Genomic DNA, 13,583 nt, shown 5'->3' on the forward strand with positions numbered 1-13,583 from the left:
GGTCGGGTTACCAGGTCAAGGAACAAGAAGAACTTTCAACCACCTGCCGCTCATCTCATTCTCGACTTGGATGCTAAGGAAGTATAGTGCGATATGACAACCCCTTTTTTTGATGCTAATAAGTTCTTAACTAACTCATATGCTACTTCTCAAGATTCACATGTGCTTGGTATCCGGTCCAATGCAGACAATGTTACACAGTCACCTTCGGGAGCCATGCAATCTAAGGAACTAACATTGGCTCCTAAATGGTTAAATGACTCAATTACTAGGAAAAGAAATGTGGTTCCTATTTTTGTGTTGATGGAAGATGTTGTGAGTAAATGCTTGGGTAGATCCACGAAGACAAAGTGATTAAAAATAGAGACAATGATTGGTTTTGATGAACACACAAAGCACTGGACTGCAGACATTGCCAAACCTACATCTGATAAGGATGTCGCCACTGCTTTAGAGGCAGATTACATCATTGAGTGAGTTGATTTGGGGGTAGGAACCAGTGCAATTGATGTAAAACATTTGGAGACTTTGACTAAATGAATCATCTCCCGCACCTGGAATGATGAGAAGGACAAGGTTGAGTTGAAGCAGAATTTAATGCAAATGGCCCAATACATTCATGCTCTGCAGAACAGTCCATTGCCATTGTCTTAGAGCTCAATCCCCTTTAGTTCAAAATCCTTAGGGAATCAGAAGTTCTTTGATGAGGTTCAACGAAACAAAATGATCACATAGATTTTCTTTGAATAGCTCACCTCGATCATGCATCAAGGAACCAATTACATATCAGATTTAGTTTAGATTTTCAAGGATGCTAATGAGGTTACCAAGGAACTAGATGCAAATTTTATCTCATGGCAGAAAGAAAAGACAAAATGAGCAGTGATTTCAAAGAAAATGTGAGATATCCAGCACTATGGCTTGATGAACTTTCTTGCCGAAAGACAAGTGCCAGGGTTGAACGAGGACATAATGTTTATATGCAGAGAAAGCATAGAGTGGCACAATCAAATCATTGAACAAGGTCATAGCGAATCCACCAATATGCAAGGTGACCTAACATCCTTAAGAACAACTATGCAAAAGGTTTTGCATTGTGTGGATGTTCAATTGCTTAAGGAAGATAACCAGACTTTGGAAAATATTGCAAAGATGATCAATCAATTCAAAAGCTAGACTAAACAAATTAGAGTGGAGAAATCCTTGGCTAGGGAAGATTTAACGAGGGTTTCCAAAGTGGAATCAATGCTCATGTTTTGTCTAGATCACTTAGATTCACATGGGGACAAAGTACAGATGGTAAAGAAGAAGAAAGAACTCTAGAAGTAGAGAGTAATACACATTAGCATGCTACATGTTATAGTAATTCAAGAATTCTCAAAGGTGCATCATGAGTGGAGTGCAGCAAAGGCGGTTATGGTGTCCATTCAAACCAATGACTCGGGCAATCCAACAGAAATGGAATCGATGGCATGACTAGCACTGCTGGCAGTTGTCTGCCAGCGAGTCTAGTCGTTTGTTTTTAGTTTTATTTATGCAGTTAGGGTAGTTTCTCATTAACTCTTTCAAGTTAATTTTATCTTTGGTTCAAACTATTCGTCTGGGGACCTATTTATATATTTTGTAATGACTTTATTGGGGTTCACTAATTTTTTGAAAAACTATCTCTTGAATTTTGCTAAAAGACTCTGTGTATGGAAGGTTGATAATCATCTATGAATGAAAATCAAATAACAGTTATTTATGACTTCAAATATGTGTGTTTGATGTCTGCAATTTGATTTTTGTGAGAATCTGTTTCAAGTAAAGATCTGTTATAGCTTTCTATGTGCACAGAAAAGTACCAGCAGGATTCACCTTATAAGCTTTTCATTTTGTTTTAGTGTACATGTGAATTCTATCGGCTTCATATAAAGAGTTATATATAAATCAATGCTTGCGTTCATTTGGTATTGACTAGTGAATGCAATAACCTTTTCTATGCTTTCTAGTGAAAAGTATAATATTGGTTGTATGTAACTTGAAGTTGATTGAACATTTACTAGAGGGAGTTGTACCTTAATTCAAAGGTTAATCAATATAATGATTTTTCAGTTGTTTGGTAAAATTTGTCTTTCATTTCTTAGTTTTAAGGGTATTCAAATTAAATAAAGTGCAAAAGACAATTGTTTCTACCAACATATTGTAATGTAATTAATTATTTTTAGCCGACATGATGTATTGTAAAGACTCGTATATGTATGAGATCTTGTAGGTTATTTTGTAAGTATGTATGGTATGTAAGCGAAGAAAGGTTTATGGTAGAGGTATTTGACAGAGCTTAAACCAACTACCATTGCAGATGCTATTTTGAGCAGTACATTATCATTGGATTTAATCATCCAATTTTATAGTCAGTATGACTCCTTTTATGATTGAGCAGTGAGCTCTAGGCTATTGGCCTTCCTGGATGTGTAGGCCCCTATTGTATCAGTAATATTTATTCATATTGGCCAGTGAGTAAATATTGTGGCTCACAAATTCCACCGAGGTTTTTCCCCTACCAGGTTTCCTCACCAAAATATCTTGTGTTATGGTGTGCATTGATGTTGTCTCTCTTATTTCTTTTTATTTATTTATTGCTTGTTTACGTGTACATTAATTTGGGTTATAAAGTTGTAGACAAGTTTAAATATTTCATTCACTGGTTAGACACTGATTCACCGCCCCCTCTCAATGTCTTTGGGACTGATCAAGTATCTAACAGTGTGAGCTTCTGAAATCCAACTTGATTACTATCCCTTTAAAGAATCAAAGAAAGAATTTTAAGAAAAATCACCATGATTCTTCTTTTTGCAAGTATCATCAAATCCTTGGCCATGCCACTAATGAATGTCATGATTTAGAAAATAAAATTCAACAACTTAATGTAACTGGTACCATTCAAATATTAGATGGCAATGAGTTGGACTCTCATATTTTTCCTTCCACATAACATTTAAGTTCCTATTATGTTTCTCCTCATTATATGATATTGGTATCTTGCTTATTGAGATCTCATTGTCATTCATGGTGGTACATTTCAAGTGCAATCATATTTTGGTAATAACATAATAGTATTTTTATTCTCGTCTCCATGCTTGGAGGGCAAGAATAGCCTTTCAATAATCCTCTCTCACTTTCCCTTTGTGAAGTAGGGCCTTTATTAAGGTTCTCTTATTGATTGTGTAGGTGTATATCCTTGTTGTGGATCTCTTTCCTCTTATTGGAACAAGTATCCCTAATGAGGATCGTATCCTTGCCTTATAAGTGCATATCCTTAATTGTATCTCTTTCTTTGTGTTGAAAGTCTATGATCATTCATCAAAATATTCTTTTTATTGAGTTGTATCTTTAATAATGAACCCTTATATATTGTGATATGCATCCCTGTTAAGGATATTTTTCTTATTTTAGAAGAGTGTGTCTTTTATAAATGACCTCTCTTTGGTGTCCTTTGTTGGCATTTTTTAGTTTCTTGGGATTTTGCATAGAGATTGCATTAATGATATGTTGTCATTGATGTCAATTGAACCAGTAATGGTATTTATGTTATTACTGATATTGTTGTTTTTTATATTGGCTAGTAACCAGTAAGAAGAGATTTGTGGAAGATGTTGTAAACCGGTATGTAAAAGTTTGTGAGTTGAACCGGTGAAAAGGGTTAAACCTTTCTAAGCAATGTAACCAGTAAACCCTATCAGTTGTTAAACCCTAACCGATCAAGTTTGATGGTTTATTATCTGATAAACGATAATGATGGAGACACGTGTGATAATTGTGTGAGGATAAGTTCAAATTGTTTTGGCACGTTTGTTTCTTGTTTAGAGAATGAACAAAGTGGATTGCATCTAATGCACATCATGTGATGAGTTACAAAGTCTGATGGAGTGGTGATCATGGAGCAGTTGGAATTTTCTTGAAGAATGTGAAGAGATTGTCATGATTTCTAACGGTCAAGATTGTACTGACTTGTTTGTAATCTTGATGATAAAAATTAGGTTTCTGTTGTGTTACCGACCTAACTGATTTGTATTTATGGTCGATGAAGTTGTTTGTAAAGTTTGTTGGTAAGATTGATAGAAACCTAAATTTTCTTGAAGAATGTGAAGAGATTGTCATGATTTCTAATGGTCAAGATTGTACTGACATGTATGTAATCTCGACGATAAAAATTAGGTTTTTGTTGTGTTACCGACCTAACTGATTTGTATTTAAGGTCAATGAAGTTGTTTGTAAAGGTTGTTGGTAAGATTGATAGAAACCTATTGAGTGTGTAGTTGCCTAACCAGTGAATGGATCTACACTTTGAGTGAAGGAAGATTGAAGCTTAGAAGGATATGATCATGAAAATGTAGTGCTACTCAGATAGATCAAGAAAACCTGTTGTTTTCTAACAATTACAGCACTAGTGAAATCCCTTAACCAGGTAAGCTCTAACAAGCTTGGTTACTCATTAAATCCTCTAACAAGGTGGTCCATTAGCTTGGATTCTTAATCCTCCAGTGAGGTTACTCCTAATAGGGTATTGTGCTTTTCATCAAGGGATATTTGTAAATCCCTTAACTGGGTGATTCCTAACTGAAATAAGTTCTTAACAGGACTTATTGTAAATCTTTAACAGGCTTGGCTCATAACAGGGTGGACTTTAGAAGAGTTCAAATAGCTATCCTTATGAGTCTCATCTCACTATGGTTTTAACCTTTTTGGGTTTTCCATGTATAAACATTTGTGTCAAGTGGTGAATTCTTTTGTGGTTATGATCTTATTTGTTGATTTGGCTAACTTCTGATAAGGCATGATAAGTAGAAGCATTGAAAGATGAATATGTTGAGTTATGATTAAGCATTGTTGATGTTCACAAGGATGAATTTGTTCACTGTTAAGTTTTTATAACAATTAAATCGGTTGATGTTAAGTATTCTTATGAATATTGATCTTAACTGAGATATGTTTACTTTGTGTGACTGAATTTGAGTTTGGGAAATTTGTATTAGTTTTTCATTCACCCCCCCCTCTCAGTATTCTACTGGATACTTATTCTTTCATCATACCATCATCTTTGTCTCCATGCTTGGGGGGGAAGAATAATGCAACTCTCTCTCTCTCTCTCTCTAGTTCTTTTTGTTTTCCTTTGTTGAGTTGCATCTTTCATAATTTGATGTCATTTCTTATGAGTTTGTGTGCATTCCTTTTTTGAAATAGCACATCTTTTATGAAGAATATCTCTTTAATGAAAGGGTGCTATCCTAAGAATCCACTTTGGAAAAGGTGTGTATTCTTGTAATACCCTAAAATTGGTCATCTAAACCATGGGCCCCTAATATCGACAACATCACCAAGGTCCTAACCAAATGCAATTAAATCAATCTTGAGCACATTATTAATTCTTTAATTATCAAATGTCACATGGCAAATCAATTACTCAATATTAATTAAATATTTATTTAATTAATTGAATCATTCCAAGAATATCATTTCAATCAATTATCTTATTTTAATTTATTAAATATCTTTGCCTATTTAATTAATTAATAAATTTGTTGTTTAATCATGCAAAAAAGGAATTAATTTATCAAAAGAAGAATTAATTATAGAGCAAGAGTTGAATTGAAAATCAAATAAAAAGAATTGAATTGAAAGAGAAATCAAACTTGAGATATTACTTCTTTTTCTAAATTTAGAACTTGAAATCAAAAAAGCAATTAATTGAATTATTGAATTATTCTCTAAAATTGGAACTCAAAGCTTTTCAGAAAAAGAAGTTCGGTTGCATTGAAAAGACCTTTTTCTTGAATAAATCAAAGAATTATCTATTTTTATCACAAATGCATGGAATTAATTTAATATTATTTTCCAATGCAACTTGAACTTCTTATTTGAATGCATTTCAATTAAACGATAATTGGAATCTATCTCAAGGTTAACTAAACATGATTTTTCAATTATTTTCAATTAATCCTAAATTGAGCTTTTTCATCATCTCTCTTGTAATTCTCTATAAATCCAGCCTTCAGCTCTCATTTCAATTTATCCCAAAGATTTTTGAGAATAGGCTTGAAGATTATTATTATTACGCTGATTTTTGCTCTGGAGTCATTGAATATATTGTGCTTTTAGATTATTTGCATCCACATTTAGCTTTACTTATTATTCCTTGCATCCATATTGCTTGACTTCATTATTGCTTGAATTATTCATCCGTCTTGCATCCATTTTAGCTTAATATCATGCTCATATAGATTAAATCCTTTGTCTTCGTGTAATTTAGTTACTGGTATTGCTTATAAAAATCTAAGAGCAATCTTATACTCGCATCATTTAGAAGGAAATTGGTTGATTTGTTATGGTTTTATTATTCATGATTATATCTGTCTAACCATACATGTAATGACTTAATTGAAGTGTTGTGTCTTGCAGATACAGATCCTTATTCTACTTTGATTTTACAGGTTTGGGCTTGAGAGCACCTCCCAGTTCGTCGATCAATTGTAGATGATAGCAAAGAGCCTGGGCAACCGATTGTATATAGGTATGTCGGTTATGTTATGCAGCCCCATCTGGGGAAGACCAATTTTTGGCGATGGTAGCTAGATGACCTTATAGGGGCCTAGAGCCATGGCATGACTGATGACTGGTACTCAGTGATATTTTTGTTACACGCCCACTTATCGATAGATCACAGACTATAGTAGAGCGATTTGTAGTTTCTCAAGTGATGAGGCAGTATGACAGGCCTAAGGGGATCCCGCAGGAGTTCACAGTGTATGCGCATTATGCTGATGAGGAGAGGCAGGGATGGTCACCAAGGTTATCCTATGCCTTGAGTATGCAGGAGCTAACTAGTTTACAATGCTTGAGATGGGACTATATGGATGATGTTGTGGATGCGGGGGTATTGCCCCAGTACAAGGATTGGTTCTAGCAGCATTCATTCCCTAGGTTGACAGATCTAGTTGAGTAGGCTCCTCGCATTGAGGAGATTGAGGATGATGCCCCGATACAGGGATAGGGACAGGGACAAAAATTCAAGGCTCCAAGGCGGGCAGGTGGTGATCCTAGTACTAGTAGAAATAGGGTTCCACCTGGGATTGGTCAGCAGAGGGGTGAAGGCGGATCCCTTGGGAGGATAGGTGTGAGGTTGGGCGGAGCTAAGGAGGAGAGAGCAGTGCTGAGATAGGTCCAATAGTGGAGAGAGGAGCAGGGTGGTGTTGGAGGTGGAGATCCTATGAGAGAGCAGGGGACTAACGTGGGATGATCGATGAGAGAATGTCTTGTAGAGCTACAGTCATAGTTGATAGTGGCTCAGACTTAGTTGGTGAAGCGAGACCGAAAACTAGCAGAGCTTAGGGCTGAGTGTGATCGCCAGGTTGCAGAGATGAGAGCAGAGAGGAGAGCAGAGACAAACGCTTTGTGGCTGGAGGTCCTTCACCAGATGAGTAGGGTGGCATACTATGTTGCAGCATACAATGTAGCAGTTCCAGTTGCGCAGTAGGTTGTCCCCTACTCATAGTACATGGCACAGTCAGAGGGAACTTGGGCACCTCATCAGGATCTTGGTCAGTAGGCTCCACCTCCTCCACCAGGCGATGAGGGAGAGGTTGAGAGCTAGATAGTCTTTTTGTAGCTCTGATATTTTTTTGTAGACACACCCCATTTTTGTAGCCTATACGATTCTTGCTCCGATGGGAGTTTGTATATGTCATTTGTTGTCATTTTGTACTCTGAGACTTTATACGATATATATATATATATATATATATATATATATATATATATATATATATATATATATATATATATATATATATATATATATATATATATATATATATATATATATATATATATACGAGATCCAATTTGACTTCATCGTACTTGTGTTGATTCGTATATGAGATGTGTTCTATATGCTTTATTCTATATGTATGCATTTCTTTTCAGCATGGATGTATGTAATGCAAATTGATTATCGATGTCTATTTTTGTTCCTTTTCATATGCAAATGAATGAATGTGAATGAGTAATGAGTAATGCAATTTTTTAATTTTTTATATGCAATAAGATGAATGCAAATGAGTAATAATGGAATGTATGAATTTATGTAAGATGTTTATGTATGCAGCTAACATCTCAAAACACAAGCACTCGATCAGAGAGATGATGAAAAATAGACCACTTAGCTAAGAAATGATGATTCTTTCAGCTCTCATAAAATTAAGAGATCATTATTATCATACCGAAATCACTGTAGATTCACAAAATACAAAATGAAATGCAAAATGAGATGCGAAATAAAATGCAACCTAAACCTAGTCACTGGATTTAAAATGATTAAGTTTCATCACCGAGCATAATGAACATAATAGGCAGATTAGAATTTCTTTCTTTTTCAATATGCAATTTTAATTATCTTGTCCACAATGACCCTTTTTTCGTTCATATCCTTAGACAGATTTTGCAGGGACCCAAATTGCATCATAAAGAAATTTCTTCAAAACAAACAAAGAAATGATGTGGACCCCCTTGTAGCATTCAAATAAGCAGAGTCAATGTATGTGAGGTGATTTCACCTTGATGTGAAGGCTCTTATCACACACACCCAGCTAATTGAGATGTTTCTAGATCATTGGGATCATTCGTACAAGAAAAAAATAAAGAAAATATTATGCCCCCAATCCTTTCTCCTCTTAGTCACGATGGACTTCCTCAAGTTATTGAGAGGGATAATAATCGAAAACCAATATAAAAGACAACACTCAAAGAAAATTTTAATGCATAGCTCTAACTATTTAGTTATTGTTTTCTATTATGTTGTTTCGCTTTTTAACTCAGTGACAAAACTCTTCAGTAGTCAGGAAACAGGTAACTGACTCGGAGTGGATGACCAGGTTTCACTGATAGAAAGATGACTTGGTTGACACTGCTTAGGACATGTAATTGTGCTCTGTCGATTTAACCTAAGACTAGGACATTGATCAATTTCAAGTCATGAGGGTTCCAACATACCAGGATGTCACAAAAGTGACTAAAATATATGTACAAGCGAAAGCAAAGATGAAGGAAAATGAGAATGTCAACGTTGCGTTGATAGATGGAGCGTCTGAGTACAAGAGGCGCCTATTTACCAAGTTTTCACCTGCATGGTAGAGATTCATTTTCTTTTTTTACCAAGGTGCATGTTTACTAAATTTTCACCAGGGCATTTTCTCTCTTTATAATTTTTTTTCTTTTCTTTTTGTATATTTTTTTTCTTTTTTGATTTTTTTGATTTTTTTTATTTTTTCAGGACTTTTTCAACTGTACAGGTTGCTGGAGCAGAGAATGCTAAGTGAAGAATTTCTTCAAGTGGATGGTGTTAATCGGTTCATGGATTTGTTCTCCTTCTGAGTTTGAGAGTTGATAGGCACCAGAGCCAAAGACTGCAGTAACGATGTAGGGACCCAGCCAGTTGGGTTCAAACTTCCCTTTGTTGTCTCAAAACTACTAATTTTTAGGATTTTCTCTCAGAACTAGGTCACCAACTTGAAATTCTCTTTTTCTAACCTTCTTGTTATATCCTCTAGAAATTCTCTTTTGATACATTCTGAGATGATCGAATGCCACTTGCCAATACTCATCCAACAATTCAAGTTCTTGCAATCTAGATATTATGTGATCTTCATCAGTAACAAGACCTTGCAAGGAAACTCTTAGAGATGGTATTTCTACTTCAATAGGTAATACTGCTTCAGACCTATACACTAAAGAGAAAGGTGTAGCCCCAATAGGTGTTTTGATACTTGTTCTGTAAGCCCATAATGCAGGATTGAGCTGCAGATGTCAATCCCTCCCAGATTTGTTAACTGTTATGTGCAAGATAGTCAATAGGTTTTTATTAGATTCCTCAACTTGTCCATTACCTTGAGGGTAACATACTGATGACCAATGTTGTTTAATTTTGAATTTCTCATAGAGCTTGCCCAGGTCTTTATTCTTGAACTATCCTCCATTATCAGTCACGATGGATGAAGGTATCCCATACCTGCAGATGATATAGTTTAAGATGAACAAGGTGACTTGTTTGTTAGTTGCTTTGATGAGCGGAACTGCTTCTACCCACCTGGTTAAATACTCAGTGGGAGTTATGATAAATTTGTGTCCATTAGATAATGCAGGATATATCTGACCAATGAGATTAAAGGTGTCATGCCCAAAATTTAGGACAAGAATGGGATAATTTTTTTTTTTTAAATCACAACTTAAAACATTAAATTAGCAATTATGAAATGCCCTGACACATTTGTCTTAACTACGTTTAGAGTTAACTTTACCTACTAACTCAAGTAAGTAAAAACTAATTTAAAATTAGATGTGGATTATTAATTCTCTAAGGAAATTATTATTGCCTCCACGATTTTAATCTCTAAATTATCTTAATTAAAATTCTCTAAAATATATGGCGAAGATATTACTAATCTCCAATAAGTCTATATAATTAAAAATGAATTAAATAATGAGCCAATTAATTTCAAAAGAATATCCCCCATAAGTTTATTAATAATTTAATCTAAAAACATCCCTTTACTTTATACCCTTATGTTTAACAACAATTTTCTAATAAAACATTTGATTTACCATTTACCCCTTTAACAACATTACTATTAAATGTTTAAACTAAAATAAACATATATATGTTAAATTACAAAGTTCGTTAATATATATAGTTAAATTATATATATTTCTCTTAAACAGATATTACTACAATTTACCCAATTCGCTCATATCATTTAGGCTCTCTCTCTCTCTCTCTCTCTCTCTCTCTCTCTCTCTCTCTCTCTCTCTCTCTCTCTCTCTCTCTCTCTCTCTATATATATATATATATATATATATATATATATATAACACAAATCTATATATTTTTCCATTATAAAATGTCCATGAAACCCTACTTTTATTTATTATTAAATAAGCCCTCCCTTCCCTATTTTTTTTTATTTATTTATTATCCTTCCAAATTTTCTTGTACCCTAGCCCTAACTGGCTAGGGTTTTATCTTAGTTTGGACTGTGTAGGGACAACTCACAAATCGGCGGCCATGGCAGAGGCTGGGTGGAGGCAATGTTTTTGTGGAGAGGGGGCAGCGGTTTCTCCCGGCCGAGCGTCACACCACTGTGTGTCCACACAGTGGCAGCGTTGGGGGCGCTGCCCACTATGTGCCCACAGAGTGGCGACAGTGCAACCGCACCACTTTGTCTCCACATAGTGGCAGCAACGGGGTGCCGTCCACTGTGTACCCACACAGTGGGGGTTTGGCCCTGCCTCGAGACCTCTTTCATTATTGGAAATTTTTTATTTTTTTTATATATATTATTAAAATTATATGTAATATATATATATATATATATATATATATATATATATATATATATATATATGTATAAATATTTACATGAAGTAATTATGTATGTATATATATATATATATACTAATTATAATTTAAAACTCAGACTGATTCATTACTCTGTGAAAAATGCTGATCTGAACAGGTTGATTTCCATATTTTGAAGTTAATTAATATGATATATATATATTTTTTCTTTTATATATATAAATTATCATAAATCACTAATAAACTATTTCTTTTAATTTATTTCCTTTCATTAATTTCCTAGTTGCTAAAGGAAATAATTAGGCTAACTAAATATGGGTTTTCTTTCTGTAAAAATAAAGTAATTAACAGTATTAAATCTACTTAGAACAACATCTTTAGAATTTATTTACTTCCATTAAATTTGATTAATTATAGAATTTATTTCTGCAATAAACAAATGACAGAGTTTGATAATCCTACAACAACTATTTAAATGACAAAATTTAATAAATTAACAACAACTAAATAAACTATAATTTATTAATTAAAACCTTAGAGATGGCTATAAAATCTTTGATTTTATTTTCTGCAAATAATTTAAATAACAGATTTAAATACTAAGTTTTGCATTTCCATCTATAGATCTAAGATGTATTATTTCCAGCCTATCACATGCATGCATATCCAGTCCATTTCATTTCTAATAAATTGTTTTAATTGCTTAAAGGAAATAAACAATTTTCTTTCTTTTCAGAATATCCCATACACACAAATGTTATTTTTCAGAACCATAGGAAAACTTAAACTAGAAAATACTTATCTCTTTTCTGCAATTTAGCATACTAAAAATATTACAACCCTTTAAACATATTTCAAAAAAAACTTTATTGTCACTTTACAAAAGAGTCTCTCATTCCTAGTAAGTTTGGACTTTTTAAAATAATAAAAATTTCATTTAAATTTTTTTTTCTGTAATAAATAGCTCCATCAAATTTTCACTTGTTCTATTCTTTCCTTCCAACAACCTGCAAATAATCAAAGGATATGACCATGGAGTGCTCACCTTCCAGCCTAGGCTAACTAGTAGCCACCCCCAAGCTTGGAGAACCAAGCCCTAGATGGGTTACACACATGTAAACACAATAATAAAGGGAAAACCAACACAAACACATTCCCAAACTAGGGCTACACTGCACCACACATTGTGATGTCTTTTCAAGGGTGGCAGTGGACCAAGTACCCTGAGGAGACTACAAGTATGGTAAAACATATAGCCACCTCATGGCAAACCAAATACATCATAGGTATAACAACCCCACATTCCTTATGCCCCCCAAGGCATTCATGCCTTATTCCCCTTCTTATGACCCCCAAATGCATAAACAAGCCATGCAGCAAGGGTCACATGAAATCCCTTGTGATCACTCTCATAATGAGAGCCCCTCACTCGAGGGCTATCACTTTTACCACCCACAAGACCATCCTCTCTTCCCAAGAGTAGGAGGCCTTGATTACTCCCAGGCACATAAAATGCATACAAAAAGTAAAACATAGAACACAATAATTTTTCAAGGACAAACATGCAGGAATCTAGCCTTTTTACACAAGCAAATCCTTTCAACTCAACATGCAATATAAAGCAATACAAAGAGAAAATTTGACCAACCTTCAACTGCCCAAGGGTATGCTAGATTGGTTGAGGATGAGTAGCCCAATTCAACAAGTCTTTCCTTTCTACACCTCGCCAAATTCTATGTTCAAAATCTAACTTTTTTCCTTTCAAAATTCCTTGTCTCCAAAAATGGGGAGTAGGTGATTACTCCCAAAATCTCTCCTTCTTGCTTAAGAAGACCCTAGTGTGAGTTCTCACAAGTTTCTAAAACTGAAAAGGAAGGTAAGGTAAAATGGGAAAGGGAACTCTCCTTCAAAAAGGAAGGTTAACTACTTAGTTCAAGCCTTCTAATTTTCAATTTTCGCTCAACTTAGGAAACCCAATTTTTAGGGTGTCTAAATGGTCACATGGGAGTAGAAACATGCCTAAAACTACTCCTAACCCTTCGGTATACCTTATGGGCTTTAGGAAACCCTAATAAACTACCCCTAGGAGTCCATTTAACCCTTTTTAAACCCCCCTGAAGTTAATTTTTAGGTCAAACCTAAGTTGACCACCCCAAAGATTCTCTACCTAAGGCAATTATGGAATCACATTAAA

This window comes from Cryptomeria japonica, chromosome 10, assembly GCF_030272615.1.
Source record: "Cryptomeria japonica chromosome 10, Sugi_1.0, whole genome shotgun sequence".
Taxonomy (NCBI): Eukaryota; Viridiplantae; Streptophyta; class Pinopsida; order Cupressales; family Cupressaceae; genus Cryptomeria; species Cryptomeria japonica.